This window comes from Camponotus vicinus, unplaced genomic scaffold (genome assembly GCF_025532165.1).
Source record: "Camponotus vicinus isolate PSW18456_S1 unplaced genomic scaffold, iyCamVici1.0 SCAF_5, whole genome shotgun sequence".
In the NCBI taxonomy this organism is placed as follows: domain Eukaryota; kingdom Metazoa; phylum Arthropoda; class Insecta; order Hymenoptera; family Formicidae; genus Camponotus; species Camponotus vicinus.
In genome coordinates, this window is record NW_028141977.1 from 9,615,698 (window position 1) to 9,638,370 (window position 22,673).

The 22,673-nt window shown below is 36.7% G+C and overlaps 1 protein-coding gene across 2 annotated transcripts in view; it reads right to left on the minus strand.

Moving 5' to 3' along the window:
* Positions 1 to 20,185, minus strand: part of Tna (Zinc finger MIZ domain-containing protein tonalli) — a 34,548-nt gene extending 14,363 nt beyond the window's left edge. The window contains exon 1 of one of the 2 annotated variants that reach the window (XM_083101283.1): positions 18,390 to 20,185. The gene's annotated coding sequence lies outside the window, so the exon portion shown is untranslated. The remainder of the gene's footprint in view (positions 1 to 18,389) is intronic. The other variant, XM_083101284.1, reaches the window with a different exon arrangement.
* Between the last annotated feature and the right edge of the window lie 2,488 nt (positions 20,186 to 22,673).

Consider the following 22,673-nt stretch of genomic DNA (forward strand, 5'->3'; position numbering starts at 1 on the left):
AAATCAACACGTATTAATTATGCATAATAATAACTCATTATTTAAATGATTGACAGATGCCAATTGTAATATCTTTATCTTGTACGTCATCATATTTCTCAACAATTACCCTTCGATATTAGGTACAAACTACATTTTTGAGGTAACAAAGAAAACATCACAAAAGCGACTTTCACATGATGGGGGCCCCCAGGATCCAAGAGCCCCGGGGCATTCAGATCGCTTGCTAAAAGACGTTACTGAGCGCGAAAGAGAGGGAGGACGGGTCGAGACGAAAGGGGGAGGACAAACGAACGGCGGATGCTGATCGCAACACTTCGCTAAAATCAGGACAACGACGAGGAGGATGAGAAACGGGGATTCGAGAGGGCCTCGGGAGAGATAGAGATGAGACGAGACGAGACCGTTGAGACATCGAGACCGCGACACGTAAACAGGAGCGAGCGGCGCCCGAGGTCGATTCATGACGAGAGAGAATCGTGGGAGGATTCTCTTCTTCTCTCTCTTTTCTTGCTTTTTTTTTCATCCGTCCGCAGTGTGGGTGGGATTAGAGAGGTGGAAGGCTGCGGAGAGAGGTGGAATTCGACAGAGGGGGAGAGGGCTTTGATCTCTGCATCGCGTCGTTATTTTCGGGCGGATCGCCGAGACAAAAAACATTTGTTGCGGGACGCTCCTATCTCCTTTGTAGGCCGACGACGTTACCTGCATGTCGCCCCGGAGAGAAAGAAACGTTCTTTTCGTCTCCGGAATGCGTGCTGACATATTTCCCAATAGGCCTCGTCGATTAGACATCACGACTGCACAAACCTCGACCTCAAACGGAAGGATCTTTTCAATTCTTGTTATCGAGAGAAACGAGATATATTCAATTGCTTACTAGATTTTCAATAACTCAGTCTTTAAAATAATTATGGAAGAGAAAAAGAATGTAAATTATTTAATATTTCCATTATTAGAATGTTTGACACTTTGCAAAGTTACTTAATATACGATTCTTTGCTATAAAAAAATGGTATAAAATTGAGAATCTTTTACTTCATAAAATTAAAAAATAATTTGTATACAATTGTCAAAAAAATAGTAATAATTATTATTAATAATAATTAAAAATATTAATTAAAAGGTATATATAGTTTATAATAAAATTTTAATTAAGAATTGCATTATAAATTATTAGAAAAAAAAATTAATTTATATAAAATTCCATATGCATGTATATATCTATTATTCATATATATACATGGATACATGAATAATACTTACAATAGACGTAGAGAAAAAATCATGTATAAAATACCTTAGGAACTTGATCATCATGAATACGAGAGAATTGGATATATTCATATATGGACATTCTTATATTTCACAATAACGATCAAAAAAAGAGAAACACCGATAGATTATCCTGCCTATCGTCGCAATACCAAACTAGGCGTGAAAATCGCGATACGATGTGAACGCGGATCGTTACACGTGTGTAGGTGCATCGAGGCAGACATAATAGGCCATGGCTTTAAGCGACCTCGATGTAGCATTTATCATTCTCCAAACACCCTATAGATATATCGTTACAATCAAAATATCATCTACCTTAAAAAATGAATCAATGTTAATTATTTTTTTCATATACACAATTTTTTTGAGAAAAATTGCGATTCAATCAATGTCGTTGGTTCACGTCCTTTACTCTCTTTCTAAAACATTAATCGTTTCCAAATATCAAAACGGCCACTCAATTCGAGGAAGCTGATTAAATGTCACTTGGCGACTTTAATCACGTGTCTAAGAAGCGCTTTTAAACGACGACGCGAATCGTAAAATGCCGGTGCGACTCGATCGAGAGAACTTATAGCTCCAAGTAATTTGAATTGGGTGTGCATGAATGTTACCTAATGAGATCTGTCGTCATTATCGTAAATATCCTTCTTGGATATCCTCGATAGCATCGATTCGAATGAGCCGAGCACGCGTTCATTCGCGGGGAAAGGGACGTCGACGTCGCGTTACAACTTTTCGACGGATGTACCTCGCTCGGTAGGTCACACAAAGCCTTCCAAGCATTACACGAAGAGCGTACTTGCAATCAGGTTAGCGGCGCATCTGGTGCGAGACCAACGCGCGAGCCAGTAAATACGGGACAATGCGATGAAAATTGGTGGAACTTTGATTTTGAGCACTGACACCATTCTATTGTCCTACATTGATCGAATAAGCGTGTACACGAATGGCCTAAATAACAAACTTTTTATTTGGAAAAGCTAAAAAATAAATACTGCCGACTTTTTTGGATTGTTATTTAACAGTACTATATAATAGTAATATAAATTATACAGAAAGACAAGAGGAAATTAATTAATTAAGATCGTAATAGGAATTAAAATATCTGCTTGTCAAAAAAAAATTAAATTAAACATCTCTACTTTGAAAAATTATTTCTTTTTCATGGATAAGTTAATGATGCTTAATAATTTAAGTGACAAAGAATATTTTCGAAAATATATTCCCTCGTTTCTTCATGAGTAGCTGTCATTTTTTAAATTGTACAGTCTCAAAATTATTTTATAAAATTATATTTGGAACTAATAATTCGTATTCGGAATCTTATCTTAGCAGTAGTCTTGTCAGAAATAAACAGATTTTGAAATATCCGTGAATATCTACGAGATATCGTATTAAAAATCGTTACATCTAACAATAAGTTGAACTTAAGTTCAACGAACGTGCGGCCTGTGTGAATGCGCGTTGTCTATGTAGTTAGCGCAGAACTGAAGATCGATATATTGTTCTTCCTCCAAGTATATCGCAATGCCTAGCCCCTATTATTCTGTTCTCGATCGACGATGACGAGTATATTCTTCTATCCTTCTTGTCGCCGAACCTCGCGCGCGCACCATGAGAAGATTCTGTCATTCGCAATAAATACTCGTGACATTTCGAGGTGGCGAAGATAGATTTTTCCATTGGTTTGCTAGAAAAGGTCGCACGACAGAATACCTTGAATGTGAACATTCGCTGTAACGCGTAAACGTATAGGCTCTGTATGTATATATGTACATATATATGTGTGCGTCTTATCTGCGCATTTGTCACACCAGAATGCGTGTATCTTTCCGGTTGCCAAAGGTGTGTATTAGCGGAACCGCGTCTTCGAATGGTTAATTTATCGTTTCTATCATATGTATTAGCAATCAATAAATACATCGGCACAATCAATTGGCTTTTCAGCACGTGTTAAGAAAATTTATATACGCTATTAGACGTAAAAAGTCGTGAGAAATTATTTCGGAATATTACAATTAATAGTGCATGAGATACGAGTGTAATTTATCGTTCAATTAATAATGAGATATGGTATAATTGTTAACTTAATACATTAAATATTTTGTTTTTGATTTTGCGATATTTTTATCTTAGTATTATAAAATATTCGCATTTGAAATTAATTTTACTGCCATATTACGAAAAATATGTTTATCTAATCTTTGCATACATACACATACATCTTTTTATATTATTTTAATAATTTTATTTTAATAATTATTATTTTAATAATTCTTTTATAATAAAATGTGCATTTCACATTTATTTTTACGTTTGCTCATGGTAGATTGGATAGACAAAAACCGCATGAGTCAGAAACAGTCGCAAATTTTATTATTTTATTATCGCAGAAGAGGGAAATACTTTTCCTTACAACTTTCCTGTTTTGATGCGCTCGAAATTCTTTTTACGGTAACACGTGCGACACATAAGGCCATGCCCGTGTAAAAGCGGAAATAACATCTGCTCGCAACAGATAGGAGAAACCGAAAACTTATCGAACGCAACCGCAAGACGTAAAACGCACGGTGACTTCCTTCCTTTCCATTCTATAAGCAGGAAAAGAGCGAGGAGTATAAATAAGATATAAAACACCGATTAAAATTGTGAGAACATCTGCAATCAATCGCATAAATCATATTTATAGTTTTTATTTTCATATGATTTCCAAGGATTTATGTTTCGCGAAGCAAACCGAGTTTATCTCTAAGATAGCATAGGCGCGATTAAAAGTTATAAAATTAAATCAAGTTAACAACGAACGAGTAATTAATATTAAATATTAATCGTATATACTGGTTATTTAAATTATAAATCAATGACACGTAATAATAATTAATACATCTACCAAATCTATTATAAATTGTGTTTACAATTTATATTAATAATTATTGCAACTTGACTTTCTGTTTGAATTACAATCTAATATAGAATATGTTAGAAAATCGCCGGTATAAAAAATATTGTAATACCATGAAATATCTTCATTGCTAACCAAACGGGTGCTGATTATCTTCATTATTCATAATGAAAAGGATAAGAGAACAAACAGATTACACAACGATGCAACATGCATCACATCGACATTATGTAAGGGTCACAGTCCGATTCTACAACAATACTATCGGTATCCAATAATTATGACTAGCAGGATACACGATGATGCACCTAAAATGCATTGCACGTGTTACGCGATGTTTATCGCATTTTTCGAAGCAAGAAGCAAGAAGCAAGATTTTGCGATAATATATATTAATTAAGCTAATTTTCTTTAATGAGGCAATAAACACGTCATTAATTAAATTGTAGGACGAAGATCATTAGGGGAAGGTCAATATTAAAATATAAAAATATTTAAAGAAGTTTTGTCTCATATACAATATTATTCTCTCGTTCTGCTTATTCTTCCACTATTGTATTGACTGACAATCGAAAAATATCAAATTAATTACGACATCGCATATTTATATCATATCGTATCACACAAATTTTGGAACGTGATGTTGGAAATTCGTTCACGTGTTTTATCTGAATCGAGAGACGAAGAAACGTTTCGTTTCATTTAATAAAACTTTGTCGCAATCAAAAAACTTCCGATGTCTTGTATGAATGTGTTTACGTGAGATCGCAGAAAGCCATCGGCCTTTATAAGAATTTCGTGAGTTTAAATCGATTCCGAGTCAAAATAAAAGAGTGTGAATTCATAACTTGTTACAAATTCGCGATTAAAACTTACATTCAAAAAAACGTTTCGGGCTATATTGGCGCATGTAATACATATTTTTTCGGTTGTAACATATGTTATTATGTCAACACGAACATATGTCGATATAAACAGGATGAAAATTGTCGATAATATAATTTTTGATACCGCTTTATTTTCAAATATCGAATAGAAACGACAGAAATTTATCAATGATTCACTGTGATGTAATATCCGTGCACGAAGCCTTCGTCTTTTGTCTGCCAGAATATATACAAATATGTATGAATGTGTCGAAATTTGTCGTGCATAAATTTGTGCCGTGTATGTTTCAAGGCTAAAACTGCTGTCGGATATCAAACGTGCGAGAAGACAGAAAAAATGTCTAATAACTAATATACCGTAAAAAATATTACAAAATTATGTAACACTCATTGTTGATGTAATTTTACATACTTTTTTTATAATGCATGATTATTAAAATAATTTAGTTGTATCAAAGAATAGATACAATTTATATTCTGAAATACACACACACACACACACACACACACACACACACACACAAATGCAATACACATTATATTTTAATATTTATCTTTTGTATAAGTTTTTTATAATTTAATATTAAATATTTCATTGGATTACAAAATCTCGTTAATTCAAGTGCATTTCATTTTAACACAGACAATTCGAGATTTAATTGAATAGATATCCAACGTAGAAAATTAGAAAGTTAGTAGTACAACAACAATAATCATGTGTCAAGCTTTCGCTGGACAAAAATAGGTTTTAGCTTCATTAAAGAATCTGCGGCTAATACGCAATAGTTGCGAGACCGTTGCATGCAATGCAATGATTAGAAGTCAAATATATTCTTTAAAGTCAAGTTAATTAATTTCTGAATATCACGGAGATAATTTCTCAGATGATACCTAAAAGAGGCATCTTGCTACATGTCTGCAACGCGGCAACTTGCGCTGGTTGCATTTATGCAAATTAAAGGAGTGCACAGAGAAGGTCTCTCCTGTCAGGATTCGGAGAAAGTTGTTTCGGGGCGTTGATTGGCAGGTGACGAAATCACGGAAGCCGCCGGCCAATCGTTGCTCTGGAAACTTTCCCAGAATGCTTAACCCCTTTGACCGTTACATAATAAATATCACCCGATCCTATTGCGCTTGTCTTACACCAACGTATTCTGTACGATGGGATGAAGGAAACCGTACCAGAGATCACCGAGCAGCGATCTCTGTCGCTCGTTCTCCCACGTATTTAGCTTACTAGCATTGCAAACAAGTTACGAAAGCATAAGCAACAATTGTTTTTTCTATATTTTGACATATTTTACCTTTTCTTTAAATCCGTAGCTTTGTAACATAAATACAAGTTTTGAAAAATATGTCATTTGAAGCATTTATTGCAAATCTCTTTATTTATTTCACTCATTGTGCAAATATTTTTAATCAAATAAGAAATATTTTTAAAGATGAAGAGGACATAAGATGTGATATAAATTGAAAAGTTGTAATTAAAAAATTGCAATTATATGTATTATTAAAATCTACCTATCAAACGACGAAAAATTGATGAAAAATAAATATGTCTGATAAAAATCTTCGAGTTATGCTTTCAAAAAGGAAAATTGTATATAGAAATCGATGAAACGATAATCTCGACAATCTTGTTAGTGAGATCAGGCGAGTGAGATCAGTGGGTAAGTCGAGTACAACTGGAGAGGCGCATACTTTCTTCGTCGTCCATTTATAGTTTCACGTATATATAGAGGTCTGGAAAACAAGGAAGTAGAGAGAGAATATGCGCTTAGAGCCTATAAGTTAACCGAGAGATACCGAAATAATGTCGTTTAACCGCCAACAGTGGTAAAAAGGATGAACGTACATAAATCACGTAAGAAAACTTTTAATATATTTTGTGTGGCAGTGTGTGTACGATATTTTCATCTATGTCAGGGTTAAATCGCCTAGATATTATAGTTAAAGAAATGATTTTTCAAAATTGATTTTATCAATATATCTGCTTGAAAAAATTTCCATCAAATATCCATCATATATTTAATAAAATGTCTTTTAATATGTTAAAAAGACGCGATTTTGTAATGAATAAGATATGAATTTATATAAGAACTAGATGTAATGCTAATTATATAATTTCTAGTGAAAATAATACAAATAAAATATATTTTTAATAAATTATATATCACGCATATTCTCTTGAGTTTAAAATTTAAAACTCTCTAAAATTCGTAATATATTTTTAAAGTTTATTTCATAAAAGTAATAAATGAAGTGATTTTTCTCGTCTGACAATGAATAGAAAGTTATAGAAATTTTATAGTTTCTTTATACAAAATTCGTTAATATATTTTTAAGATTTATTTCGTAAAAATAACAAATAAAATTATTTTTCGTCTGACAATGAAGAACTCTGATATAGTAAAAAATAAGTGACAGATTTTTGAAAAGGAAATTTGAGATCGAGTACAAAAATTTCCAGAAGAGATTCCATTTAGAAAAATATCTAATATTAAAAATTACCAATTAAATTTGACTAATCATTCCTTTAATTTCGGGAAAAATAAAAAAAAGATCGTACTCTTAATGTACGAAACATAAGTACTTTATCACGTAGATATATCTACAAACTAAATATTGTTTCTACAATTGTGTTTTACAATCCATTATGAAATAAGATTCTTTTATATTAATTTCGATAGCGGCAATAGATGTACGAACAACAAAACATAGAAGGGTTAACTAAAACTAAACTATATTAATCATATTCATGGAAAGTGCAATCAGGTGACACGATAACGATTATTCCTTTTGCAGCGAAAGGAAAATGAGCCGCGTGTTTCTCTTATCTAATTAGCTATAACGGATAAAATTAATTAGCTATAATGTGAGTAGAGTTCGCGCATACGCGCGTAATGGAATGCACATCGCGGAGAAGTGAAAAAATAAAAATAATATTATACTACTTCCGTATAAAAATCGCGCCGAATAATTTTCCCGTTGAACTTTAAATATTAGCGTTTCGTAAAATTATTCCTTTACGTTCCAGTGAAATTCTGCGCGGCAAAAGCAGGTAGTGAGCAGGATTTCCACCGTGGAATCATCCGTATCGTATAGAAAGTTGGGTCGCGCGCGCAAGTTATAATCGGCCGATTACCGCGCGGCACGACAGTGGCGTACACGCACGCATATACGCACGCACGCATGCATGCACGCGCGTGTGGAAATAAACGATTAATGTATGTACAAGGCGCGAATGACAGCCGATGGTTTACAGCCTTCGCGGTAAGGTAAGGTAAGGTAAGGTAAGGTAAGGTGAGATGCGTCCTTGCCACGCGCGATCGCCTCAAGCTAATCGACGTGTCCCGTTCCCGATTGTGTCGCATTCCCCCTTCCATTTCCTCCCTCTCCCCCATTTCTCTCTCTTCTTGAACACGCTATCGCAAAGTAGCCAACCTCGACAAATTTTTCCAATTTTTGTACAATTATCGTGTTACTTGATAAGAGTGAGTTTAAAAAAAGATTCTCTAAAAAAGTTATATATATATGTAACTTTTGTAGATTGTATATGTGTATTTGACTGAATGTGCTGTGTATTTATAAATTAATATAAAAAAATTATACATAAATATGTATAGATAAAAGATTATATATATACAATTAATTATATATGCAAATAAAAAAAATGACATTTTTGACAACAAAGATATAAAAATATTTAAAAAGTACCAAAATTTTATATACAATATATACAAATATATTTATAATAAGATAATATTTACATATAGCCTTCTCTGATATTCACATATTAGTATGTAATTGGATTACTTGTCAATGACAAAAAGTATTTTAAGATAACGTTAATCATTTGAAATAATTATTTTACCAGAATGTGTGTGTATAATGATAAATTTAATATTCTAATTAAATTGTTTAAATTTCACATGCTTGATGAAAATATTAACTCTCTACATAAAAGATATAATAAAGAGTGTACTAATAAAAAATACACGAAAAACATTCTATAATTTAATTTGAGATTTATATAAAAAATTAAAGAAAATCCGTACATGTTTATAAGAAAATATTAATAAATAAGAATTTTATATATTGCTCAATTGTATTACCAAAAAAAATCATTTTTAAATCAATCAACTTAATTTTTGTTCTAGCTTCTTTTCTCTGAATGTGCTGTGTTCACGACAAAATAAATCGACAGGTGAAAATCTAAGCGTTTTTTACGGATAAAAAAATTAATCTATGCGTATATAAAAGATTGCATCTAGAATTATATATTATTCTTTGCTTGTCGAATCGTCGATAGCCTTGCAGCGAATTCTTATCGCACGAAATTTTATGTCTTGCCTTAGGAACGGTATGCGTCGTATATTGCGCGGTTGACGTTTTAAAGTGTAACACGCGCGCGGCGACAAAACGTGCGTATGACATACGCGACAGGAATGACGGCCGTAGTTAAACCAGCATCGTGACGCATGACCGCTTCTAATTAATTAACGTATTTACATACTTATAGCGTTATTACGTTTTTAGAATACCGAACGCAAATCAACGTTTACTTGTGGATCAAAATGCGAAGTATCAGTTCCAAAGGATTTAATTTCACAACGATTGATAACGATCAGCCAGCGAACAATTTTGTTAGTAATCGAATACTGACTATGAAATATCGAACGAATAAATATAATTGTTATTTGTCTGCGATATGTATCCAAATAAAGGCGATCAATATGTTTTTAAGTTGGTAACTTCTTTTCAGATAATTCTAGAATTAAAAATCACTTGTTTATATCAATGTTTTTTAAACATATTTTTAATTGATAATATCAAATTATTTTAAATAATTGATATATAATACATACACATACAAATATCGGAATTATTTATACGCAGATTTTTATTTTGGAGATAAGTAAATCGTATAATCATTAATCGCTAACAAAATCATCAAATAACACGCTAAGCTCACGTGCATTTCCTGATTGTTCATTTCTTGCTGTTAGTATTTTGAATTGCTAATATTTTATTTCCTACTTATATATTATATCTTGTTTTTCTATTTCCTAATTTAATTGTAAGAAACATGCAAAAAAACCGTATTTGTACCGCAAATTGCCAATCCCATTGTGGTCAATGCGGCCAATTCGAATTCAGAGTGTGTAGTGAACGATGGACAAGTCTCTCGCAGTCTCGTCCTCATTATGCAACGGACAATTATGAAAGTTTAATTACACCTCACCTTGAGCGCGCGTGCGAGAATAAAACGAAGGCTGCTGCCGGGCTGTTCTCTCGATGGTCGGCAAACAAACGTTTCATAAGCTCAACCAGTGAATTTCGACGCACGTGTATGTACACTTTACGCAAGCGTCTTCGAAATGAGTGACATTCTTTATCTCCGAACTTTACATATTCCAAATAGTGTCATGGTGTAGTTAAAAGTGAGAACCGGCCACACAAATTGTATAACGTGATGATTAAATAAAAAAATCGAAGCCTTAATAAACTTATAGATTTATATATCATAGAAATCGGCTCAAATATTTTTTCACATATCTTGTGCATTATTTAATCAAAATAAAATATGTGTAAATTTGAAAAAGATTATGCATTTTTGAGAACTAGAAAATTTCTTAATAAATCGTTTTATTTAACAAAAGTTCACTATCATTTTTATGATAAAGATTTTCCATCAGATTTCCTAATTGTAAGCTATATACTAAGTTGATACAGATATTTTTACGTCTCTTATTATTTATCTTTTATTATTTTTATTATTTTATTTATCTGTTATTATTTTATTATTTTTTATTTAGTTTCTCACAAGTGCACGTGCTGCTGATATCTCCATAATTTAATTAAGACTAGAATTAAAAGCCGATCAAAAAATATATCCTTAAATATAAAGATTAATATTTTCGAATATTAAATTAGCGTAAAGAGAAAAAAGGTTGTTATCGTGATAATGACAATTGATAAATTAATCAGCGATATGTGGCGAGTAAAAGATATGTTCACGATTTTCTACGTGCCAACGCGCCAAGGTAAACGTATATGTGCCGTTCTGACATAATTCTTCGTCAGTTCCGAGGCGTCTCGTCCTTGACAAATAAGTACACTCGCCCCGCGAGTAAGCAGAAGTGCGCAATCAAAAGGTGACGATATTCCTGATTCAATGATATTTGCCAATTTAGTAAATAGCTCCATCTCCCTTCAATTTCTCTGTTCAGCGCGCTTTTAGCATCTCGGACTATTAACTCTGCATTTTGTCTCAGACATCGCTCGATCACCGTATTGATATAATTAGAAATTCAAAATGTTAAATAAAATATTAGAAATTCAAAATGTTAAATAAAATATATTGAATGTGCATCGCGAAAAATTGAGTATCTTTCGCGAATTTCCCAGAGTAAATCTTTCCTTAATAAAATCTTTCAGTAAATACTCCGTTATTCAATATTAAGAAAAATATTCTCAATCAAGTTTCATGCGAGTTTCGCAAACAAAATATTTTATTCTTAATTATACAATTATATACAATATATATACAATATATATAAAAGAATATATTGCATAAGCTGCGAAATCTCAGCAAATCAAATTAAAATTTTTTTTTAATTTTGCTTTATTTTTGCGAATAATAAAAACTTGATTATTGATGGTTATTCATGCTAGCAAAAACACACTTGTATAAGTAAATGCTTCAAAGTATGAGAAATAAATTATTCGCGAACACGAGACATTACTCATACGAAACGTAGAATATCTGTTTTTATTACGAATCCTTGCTTGAAAAGAGAAAATCAACGCGTTCTTGTTTTTATCTTCTTTTAGAAAAATTTGCTTCACTTTTATTCACATTACTCAATCTCTTCCCCTCTCGACCTTCATCGTTTCCTGGATCATTAGGTATGAATATATCACCACATATTGCAGCAAGTGCCCCGCATTATCTTTTAACATCCGGCATTCGCTGCCACCGTTCCCTTCCGCACGCGGAAACAGTGTTTTCTTGATTTCGCTTATATATAGCCGTGCACACCACTTGAAACTACGGCATTATAGAATGTCAGATCATAGATCTGCGATGCAGCGCACGTCTCACTTTATTAAAAACGAAAAAAAAAGAAAAAAGAAAAAACTCGCATATTTCTTTGACGCAGCCTCATTTGAAATCTGTTTACAGTAAACAGGAGATTTTTTTAATATGTTATCTTGCTCTCTCTCTCTTGCTACGAGATCGATTTATAAAATTATTTACCTGCAAAGCGCTCTATGCTATAAGATAATCGACGAGAATCTATTGATAGAGAGAATGTAATCTATAAGATGAAACATCAATCGGACAGAAGCGTAACTGCGTAACATTATTGGAATAGTTTCAATCGTGCGATGAAATGGAGATTTTAATGGAGCACACATAGTATTTAATTATTAATAAAATAAAATCTATAGACGAATATATACATCAGTCGGCGAAAAATATATAACATTACTGGAATAGCTTTAATTCCACAGCGATGGAATGGAGGTTTAAATACCAGTATTTAATTAATTTAACGAAGAAAATTTGCGTTAAATCCTCATTTTTAATCTTTAAACAAGCAATTTTTAATAATTTTACAACCATGCAATCGACATATCTTTTTCTGAAAAATCCTAACCGAGAGTATTTATTTTATTCGATAATAGGTTATATAAAGTACGAATGTGTAGGTGTGTACGTGACAAATTAATTTTGGACGATTCAACGAAAAGTCGCGCAATAAATAATTCCATTATTAATAATTGCGGTTAATTAATAACTTCAATAATTTATTAATAATTTCAGTTGATTAACAATTTCAAACGTATTTGGAACGCACTCTTCAAACCAAATGCTGATACGTCCCTGAGTGGTTCTCTGTATACGCGCCATCGAGAGTGTACGCTTATTTTAACAAACCTATTTCTGATATTGTGCCACATCGCAACGGAGCCTGTATCGAGATTAGAAGGCTTCAAACGCGAAACCGCGCGTCGCGGCGCCGCGACGACGAGTCCGTAATAAATGCGGGCAAATCGCGCTCGCGATTCGCCATTTGTCTCGCTTATGTGCTCATAACGCACGTATAGCATGGCATTCGATAAAGTCACCCTTTGCTCGATAGCTCTACCTTAGGTGAAAGCTTGACGATCGCAGAAGTGGCTAGTAATCCGAGTTACAAACAGTTATAGCTACTGTCAACTAAAAAGTGAGATTGTGTGCGATATCATAGATTGCTGAGCGGCGTGTCACTATGCATATTAAATTTTTAATCTTTCATTAACGAGGTTTCAAAAGATGTATTTTATCATGATGATAATTAATATAAAAAATTCAAAATTATTTTATTATGAGTGAGGCTATGTATAGACAAAATAGTGTGTGTCTCCTATCTCTAAATTATAAATTTTCTCTCATAAAAAATATTAATTTCATTGTATAAAATATGAATTTTTCGAGTTTCTTTTTCTATCTTTTAAGATAGTTGAGTTAAATATAATGTAAGGCGAGACAATATGCTTTTTAAAACATGAAATAAAATAAAATATGAATTAAAAATTGTATCTTAAAAATATAAGAAGGAAACAAAAATATGATAAAATTAAATGTTTTATACATCATCCACACATATTATTTGTGTGAAAGGAACAAAGACATTATTGTCCAACATCATTAAAAAGAAGTATAGCGCGATTATCAATAAAGGATTTATAAATGCTTTTATTTTCCTACGCGTTTCCTTCTGCTAAATTAGTTTCTAACTCTAATTAGTTTCTAACTCTAATTAGTTTTTAATTCTAATTATTGAAAATTAAAAAGTAAGCAGGAATAAAGAGGGCAAAGGGCGACGCCGCGTTTGATGCTCTTTTTACGAAAAGAAAATGTGAATTGTTAATTTCGATAACAAGTTATATATCTCGGCGTTATCAAATTTTACTGCGAATCGATTGCAACGTCATAACGCCTACGCGCCAATATAAGGCGAATAATAAAAGCGAGGAAAAAGCGATCCACGACAAGGTCGGCGTATCGTCGAAGCAGCGATATACAAATGTCAAGGGATCCTGACATAGTTTTGGCTTCCTTCAAAGAGAACGATTGTCGGCCATGCTTTTGCCGATCGCTTATCGCGCGAATGAGCAGATAAGCCTACGAAATGCGCGCTTTGATCAATTCTCACGAGACTTTTCCGAACTTTTTTCCCCATAGTGATTTGCACGAACAGTTCGACAAAGTTCGACGAGTCAAAGATTGATTTTTTTCCGATCAAGTATCGTCCCATTTTGTTAATTTTAGTCAACTATCGCCGAGTATACGAGATCACAATCGTCTGACAAATGCAGCTTTATTTCGTCACATAATATATTATTGCCACATACTTGTGGAAATCGATTTATCATATGCTTTCTCTTTTTTTTACGAGACTTCGTGACAAAAAGTTATATATATTCATCGATATTTTTTAACTATAGATTCCTTCAAAATAACATTTTGAGAGAAATTTGTTGCGTTCATTAACCTTTACAGTTTTAAAAATTATCTTCAGAGACTCCAAAGCAATCGCTCCTTTGACGTAATATATTTATAATTATTTTTGAAAAATTGTATATTTTTCAAAAATAATTATAAATATATTGACAAAAAATATTAACGTATAAATATACTATTATCTGTATTTCACACAAAAAGAATGCATCGATGCTCGTATACTCGGATGATTGGATATTGATCATGACTTGAAGTGCTCGAAATAATCAGATAATCGGGTCGATAAATTCGGATAAATTATGCGGAATAAAGAGATAAAATTACCTGCTGTTTATAGCGACAACACTATCGTAAACTAGCATAAATATTGAAGTTCGAGATCGAAGATTGCGCCGTAAATATTTCACAAAATTATCGCGGGCATTTATCCATACGTCGACGGTGACTCGGCGCAAGACTGTCAGTCATAAACGATTAGATAGTCGAACTACAGAGAATACTACGTGGTTAATATTGCCGAGATTATCGCTTGGTTTCGAATGCCTGCTCCGATATACTTGGCGATATACTAAAGCTGGCATACTAGAGGCTTTATAACCACGAATTATATTATTCCGATGATAAGAAGCATAATTATTTCTCACTTGGAAAAAACCTTCTCGCTTTCGCTAAATAACTTAAATCTTTATTAAAAATAAATCGTACAAAATTTATTCGCAATTTCCACTCTCTCATTTATAATATTATTACTATATTTTTGAAAAACAGTATTTATAAATTCTAAAAAATAGTCGTTTTATTTGGCTTCAATTTTACTCCGAATTAAGTTCGATGAATCTAATTATTTTGATATCGGTTTGATGTCGAAATTTTTGTAGGTATATTCGCACGTCGACGAATCATGATGAGAGATACTCGAGCGAGTGAAAAAAGACCGACGTTTTTTTTTAAATATCCATTCCTATTTGCGTGTCAAGCTTCGTGCATGCTCGTTTTATTTCACGGCAACTGATAACAGGCGTCGGTGACAATGCCGTGGAGATTATCGTTGAAAGAGATACGGAACCTTTTCCTTCGACGAGAGGTCGTATCTCTCAGCCACGCGATTATCTGATAAATTTGCGAACGTGCGCGTGCGCAATAGAAAAGACGAAAACGAAGATTACAAGTAACTTAACGATACTGATAAGTCGATATATAAATACTTTATGACAAGTGTCAATGAATTATATTAACTCTGAAAAATTATATTTATATCGCACTTTTATAACTTTATATTTATGCCGAAAGGCATAATTATTTCTTATATGTTTTACACATGTGTGTTTTTGAAAGCAAATAAATTATACATATATATTTTTTTCTCTTTTATATGTAGTCATGTGACTACATATATTGCGCGTTTTTAAATAGATCATCTTAATTCTTAATTAAATCTCGACGATGATAATTAATAAAAAATTTGCTTGAGATGTCTGCTTGTCGGAAATTCAGAATGTTGTTAATTTAAGTTCATATTAAATATGCAATAAATAAGTCGATCGAAATTAAATTATATGCAACATACACACACGATGCGATTATAAAATTTGCACCTATGTCCGCGAAATAGAAATAAATCGAATATTATTCGGCGAGCAAATAATTAAGATCGCACGTCGGAGATTACAAAGTGGCATTTAAGTAACTCGCTTATCGATAAAAGCCTACGTGCCGTACGTGAGGATCGAGGCTCGACAAACAAACGCGCGCGTGCGCGCGCGCACACTGCGGCTTTTGTTTTCGAAAAGCCGAAAAGATCGCGGACACACTATCGAGGGCGTTTATTATTCTCTTACTACGTTTCAACATTTACCGCTAAATGTACCCTTATAATTGTACGATTATTTTATTCATTTAAGTCATGGACTTTCCAGCGTTGCACTTTGTTGTCAAAAATATATACAATCGTTTTTTAATAAAATTATTATATAATATTATATTTTATTATATTATAATTTATAATTGTTATATTTTATTATTTTTTAATTACTGTTATATTTTTTCGTGATGAATAAATTATTTTTAAGCGCTAAACAGATGTGTTTTTTGTGTTTTTCTTGGAAAGGAAAAAATACATGAAATGACTATACAAATATATATCACCAGGACCGATAATGAATAATACTTATCAGATGATACCAAAATATTCCTTCCACGCGTTTGACTGCGACAATAGCATCGCTCGAGGATGACCCTATCGCCATGAGGATGACTCTACGCGTTATATTGCTCTATTTTATCTATATTTTATTTCGAGTATCGATAACGCGCAAGCATCAATACCTAAAAGCTGATAACGCTAAAAAAGGAAACGCCATACGGGTTCCTCCGATTTAGGAGAAAATTCACGAGGTGCGAGTCGCGGAGTGGAACTTTTGCGTGTAAGCCTCGTCGGGGGGGGACGTGTCGACCTATGACCTATAGGAGTCCCGGACGAAGGTGTTAATAACGTAGGAGCTTCACGCGTTGCAACCTAAAGAGAAGAGCAGCCGTCAAAGATTACAGTGGACGTGACTTTCTGGTTCTCGTCGACGACGGATGATCGCCTCGATATCTCCACTTCCCCCCCCCCGCCTTTCCCCCCTCGTTCCCCCTTACCTGCCTCCCACGGCTTTACTCGACACGCCGCGTGTCCCGCGCGTCTTTTTCTCGCTCTCTCGCGGCTTTTTAACTCGAGGCTCGAAAGCCCCGAGTAAGTCGGCGCGAGCAGGACGGAATGACACATCTTTAGAACAATCACCCGTTGTGAAAGCGCCTAGCTGTACGCTCGGTCGGAATATCCACCGCCGCGATGTAATAACGAGCGAATAACGGCATCGAGGAGAGAGAGAGAGAAAGAGAGAGAGAGAGATCGCGGGCGTTTTCCCGCCGATCGATGTGCGAGAGAGTCGCGCGGGATTTCGCGTCGATACGAGTCAAGGCGCGTAAAAGGAGACTAGGGTAAATATCAGTAAGTACTCTTATACTTTGGTCTATCGCTATCGCTACTGCTACCACTACCACTACCACTACTACTACTACTGTTACTAGTACTATTAGATTAACTACAGAGTCTCGTTTCACGAGGCTGCGAGAATCGAGAAACGCGATATTTAAAGTATTTCCGTATTTACAGTGTATGAGATGTTGGACTCGAGAGGCGAATGATCTCGAAAAAACACGGAAGGAAAGCGGGAACGATATTTTACTTACTCGTAAGGTTCGATTTCTTTTCGCGCGCGTTTCTGATCGATAATTGATGATAAAATAGAAAGAGAGAGAGAGAAAGGTGATAGTCGTATTAGAAGTGATCGTTCAATATTTTCGGTTCACGATTCACGTCTAATAATATAGTATAGCAAGAATCGATAGAGAGTTGCGTTATTATTTATCTGCAGTCTTTTCCCTTGTAATTATTTTTTTAAACGACGAAGCAACTGGATTTTCCATAAAATTTGCATTATTCGTCGTGAATCAAACTTTATGTAAAAATTACAACCGTAAAAAATGCAAAAGTTCGCACTGTACAATAAATAATCAGTCTGAAAAACTAATCTTAGGACGCTAATATAAAACTATTACGAATGAAAAGGAGATTAGATACAATTCCCGACGAATTCGAAATACAACGTTAACGTTATTAGCCTCGGACGGAAATCTCGTCCGCAATCATCGAGAAGGTTATGTCGAGGGAGAAACACGCGTTTCGAGCTCCGCGACACATTCCTAATAGCAATCCCTATTAGCATCCTAAGGTGAAATGAAGCAGGGTGGAAAGACTCACGTGCGTGACGCCTACAATATCGCATTATCCTGGGATGCGAGATCAGGGACGACCACGAAACGGGGATCCTCCGCGACGAAGGAAGTAATCCAAGAATGCACGCCGTGCGCGTCGCGTGTACAAATTTATGTACATACGATACATATGCATATACAATATAATATATATATGTGTGTGCGAAAATACAAGTAAGTACACTAGAGATCACATGTGGAGCACACTGTTTTCCCTCGCGCGTCCACGGACGATCGCCACGATGCTGCTGTCCGCTTCGTTAATCGTCATCGTCCATCGGCAGGACGACGAACACTGTCACTAAGCCGCTCGACACTGCGACGCCGGCCGTTCATCACCTCGTCATAGGCACATCACGACGGGAAAAAAAACACGACGATGACAACGATAACGACAGACGGAGCACAGAAAACAGGACGGGCGCGCAACCGGAGACCGAGCGAGCAACGGACGATACGATGCCTCTCGACCAAGCTCCGCACGAGCCACGAGCCAACTGAAGGCGATAACCGGTCCGAATGTTCCACGCGCGTGCGACTTGAATGCGATGCGCCGCTTCTCCCTCCCACTCCGCTGCTACTCTCTTCTCCGTTTCGCCGGAGAGGCGGGGGAGGGGGCGGTGAGGGGGGGGCGAGAGGAAGACTTCTCCGCTCGCAGCCGATACCGGCGAGTCCTTGTGACTTGGGGCGCGATCGCGCGTCGCTTTTCCGGCGCGGGATTCCTCGGCGTATGTACGTACGTATGTGTGTGTGTGTGTGTATTGTACGCTTGCGTGCGCGCGTTCTCACTTGTTCAAATAAAACACGCGTCTCCGCGTCGATGGATCGGCTCGCTCGATCGATCGATCGCGCTCTCGCCGGAAGAAGTATTCAAACAACAGCCGTGCCAGTTGCCGGCGCTCTTCGATCTCCCTCTTCCGTCTTCTCCTCCTCCTCCTCCTCCTGCCGCCGCGGCTGCTTCTCCTCCCCTTCCTCCTCCACCTTCTCGGCCGTCGTCGCGCGCGCTCGTTTCGCCTCTTTCCTTCTCTCGCGCGTGCGAGAGACCGCGGAAACTTTATTTATATCCACCGGCAGCGCGCGCGCGCGCGCGCACGGCAGTCGCGCGCCTCAGTCTGTCACGAGCGCGGCGTCGGTGCGGCTGCCGCGAGCGTCGAGGCGACAATTGTCAAAGGACGATGAGGATTGTCGGCGACGACGACGGTGCATCTGGTCCGAATGCGTCTGAACACGTCCTCTGTCGCGTTGATCAGGCAAATGTCCTTCTTTCTTAAATCGACAGAAGATGCAGGAAAGAATGAATGAGAAAATTCTTCTCTTCTCTCGGAGAAGGAAGGAAGAAGCTAAGGGAAGAGCGTTCCTCCGTCGATATATTCTCGTTGATTCCGATCGCTCGGACCGACTGACTGCTCCGCGTGTCGGGTGGTAGCATTGGCCCCACTAAACGGTTGAAAGTAATACTGTCTAGTGAGAGGCTGTTGGGGCCTACGGCGTCCTTCTCTCGCTCGCTCCCTTTTGCCACGTTCTCGGGTCTCTCTCTTTCTCGCTTTATCCTTCTCGCTCCCACCACTCGCGCCCTCGTCGCATCCTCGTCGCGCCCGGTGTGCGTCCTTGTCCAGCGTCGATTCGTCGTCACGAGCGCGTCTCGTATACACGTATACACGCGGCACGTATACACCGATTTCTCTCTGCCGTTGGGTGGGTGAAACTCGTTGTCGAAGATAGCGATAGAAGCGCGTTATCGCGGTGGTAGTGGTGAATCCACACAGACGCGCAGTGGGAGAGAAACGTCGCACGTACGCACACTCGCGCGCGCGCGGCGACAATGCCAGCGCGCTCGGACGCCATCTGGCGGAAGGGAGGCGGAACGAGCGGGCGGAGTGGGGGTAGCGCTGCGAGTAGCCGGGCGAGGGGAAGGTGCGATAGAACGTAACGCGCAGTAGACGAGCGCCGGCGGGAACGAGATGGAGCAGGACTCGGAGCGCAAGGGTTGGATAGCGAGGGGTCGCTCTCCTCCGTGCGACCGAGGGATGCCGGTGGGGCGGTTTGACCTGAGAGAGCTCTAGTTCCCCTCCATTCAATCCACGGCCACAATATCGGTTATAGCGGGCCACTGTTGCCAGATTGCGCGCCTCGGCGACGACTCGGTGGCGTGTGGGTGGAGCCACACAACGGATAGAGGGGAAGGATCCCCTTCGCCCCCCCCCCCTCTCCGCCGCCGCCGCCCTGCCATCCTCTCTCATCTCGCCGCGCCGTTGTCCTCCTCTCTCGTCCTCGTGCTGGTTGCTCGATCCGAGAAACCGGCGGCGTCTGTCGCCGTCTCCGTCTGCCACCCCGTCTCTCCGTCTCTCTCCGTCCGTCCGCCCGCTCCTTCTCGCCAACGGCGTCGTCCTCCGTCTTTCCGTTGCGTCGACTGCCGGCCACGGCTGTGTGTCGCTACCGGAACATACACACGGATCCCTACCCAAATCCCGGCTGCATGTAGCGTTTCTCCGTGTGCCGCCCAGGACCTTATGCACCGGCAGGCAAGCAGGCAGCCAGGCAGGCAGGTAGGTAGATAGATATGCGTGCCTGTGTGTCGATATGTCTCGGATGACACGTCGCCCGTACACGGCGCGTAGAGACGCGAGTTTGCGTCTCGAGTAGGACAGCTCTTCGCGGGACGAGGAGGGGGGAGGGGGGTCGCGTGGTATTCGCGGTATAATTCACGTTCCGCTACCGAATCGCGTCACGACTCTTAATCTCGCGAGAATACGATTTTTTCGCGACCTCGCGGTCTCGTCTCTCCTTTCCACGTTTATAACCGAGAAAATATATGAGGTAATATACGGGGAAATGTAAGCGAGAAATTATTTGGTTCAAGGTAAGTGTATGAAAGATGGGTATCGGCAATTTTTTAACAATCGCTTCTTTCGCGGTGATGAGCGCGTCGCGGTTGACATATAAATAATTTTTTGTTGACCTCGCAATCTTGTCTCCTTTCTATTATAACTCTGACAATGAGAAAATGTACATGTAAAATATTTCTAACTTGTAGAACATACGAAATATCTCGATTGTCAAGGAGAAATGTTGAAAGAGAGAAAAAAATTATTTAGTTTCACACAAAATATATTAAAGATGGATATTTCGAAATTTTAATAATCGTTTCTTTCACGATTTAAATATCTATACGTTTTTAAATGATAATAATATTGTGCTGTAGCTGGCATATAAACAAACGATTCTCTTATATTCCAGCAACCTTGACCTTCGGACAACAAATCTTTTTCTTACATATTTCTTTACACCATTACAGTGGAAATATTTCAGAGATAGTCTCGAAGATACAAGATAAAATATTCTCCACGATTATATAATGTCTTCTTACAATATGTAAAATTAATAGAATGTGTCAAATTGTGAAAATGATTAGATAACACTATTCAATTGTACGTAATATTCGTGCATCTCGAGATAGATACGCGAGAGATTCTTCTCGCTTTGGCAGAAGCGGTCAAAACCGAGCGAGACTGAGAGACATTCCAGATTTATACAGTCTGACGTATAGTAAGAAAAATGTACCGCATGTACGCGGTCGCGCGTACGTTCCGTTAATACATTCCCATCTTCTCGCAGCCCCGGTCCAGCAGACGTAGATCGAGAACGTCGAAACGGGATTTTACGTTTAGGCTGCGCGTGTTCCTCGCGTGTACGCGCGTGTCTATTATAAGCGAGGATATAACGCTTAATTGCGCTCGTAAGAAATGTTCACAAAACTCTTATCAAATTGAAAGAATATTTCTTTTTTTTAATTATGATTTTAAATGGATCGTACCAAATAATTTGAGGATTTCGATGGCAAGAATTTCTTTGAATTTGGAAGAAAAAATTTTAAATTTTTTATCCTTACGTATAAAAATTTACTTATTTTTAATTATTAGAATAAATAGAAATCTTGCCACATAACTCTACTGCAAATTTTATTTTATATATATATTCTCAAAATATAAATGCAAATAAATATATAATATATATAATTTAAATAAATATTTAATTCAATAAATAAATATATTAATTTAAATAAATATATAATATAATATTTCAAAGGGAAGAGAAAGAGAAAATTGAAAAAGATAATATTTTAGTGTAAATTGTGTGTTCTCTGAATTCTCTATATTTTTGTGTTTCTTAAGGATTGACCTTGAAGATTTTTAGGAAAAGACTGAAAGATAAATTTCTTCTTTCTTTTCTTTTCCCCCGTACCAATTGTGTTTAAAGTTAAACCCCTTAA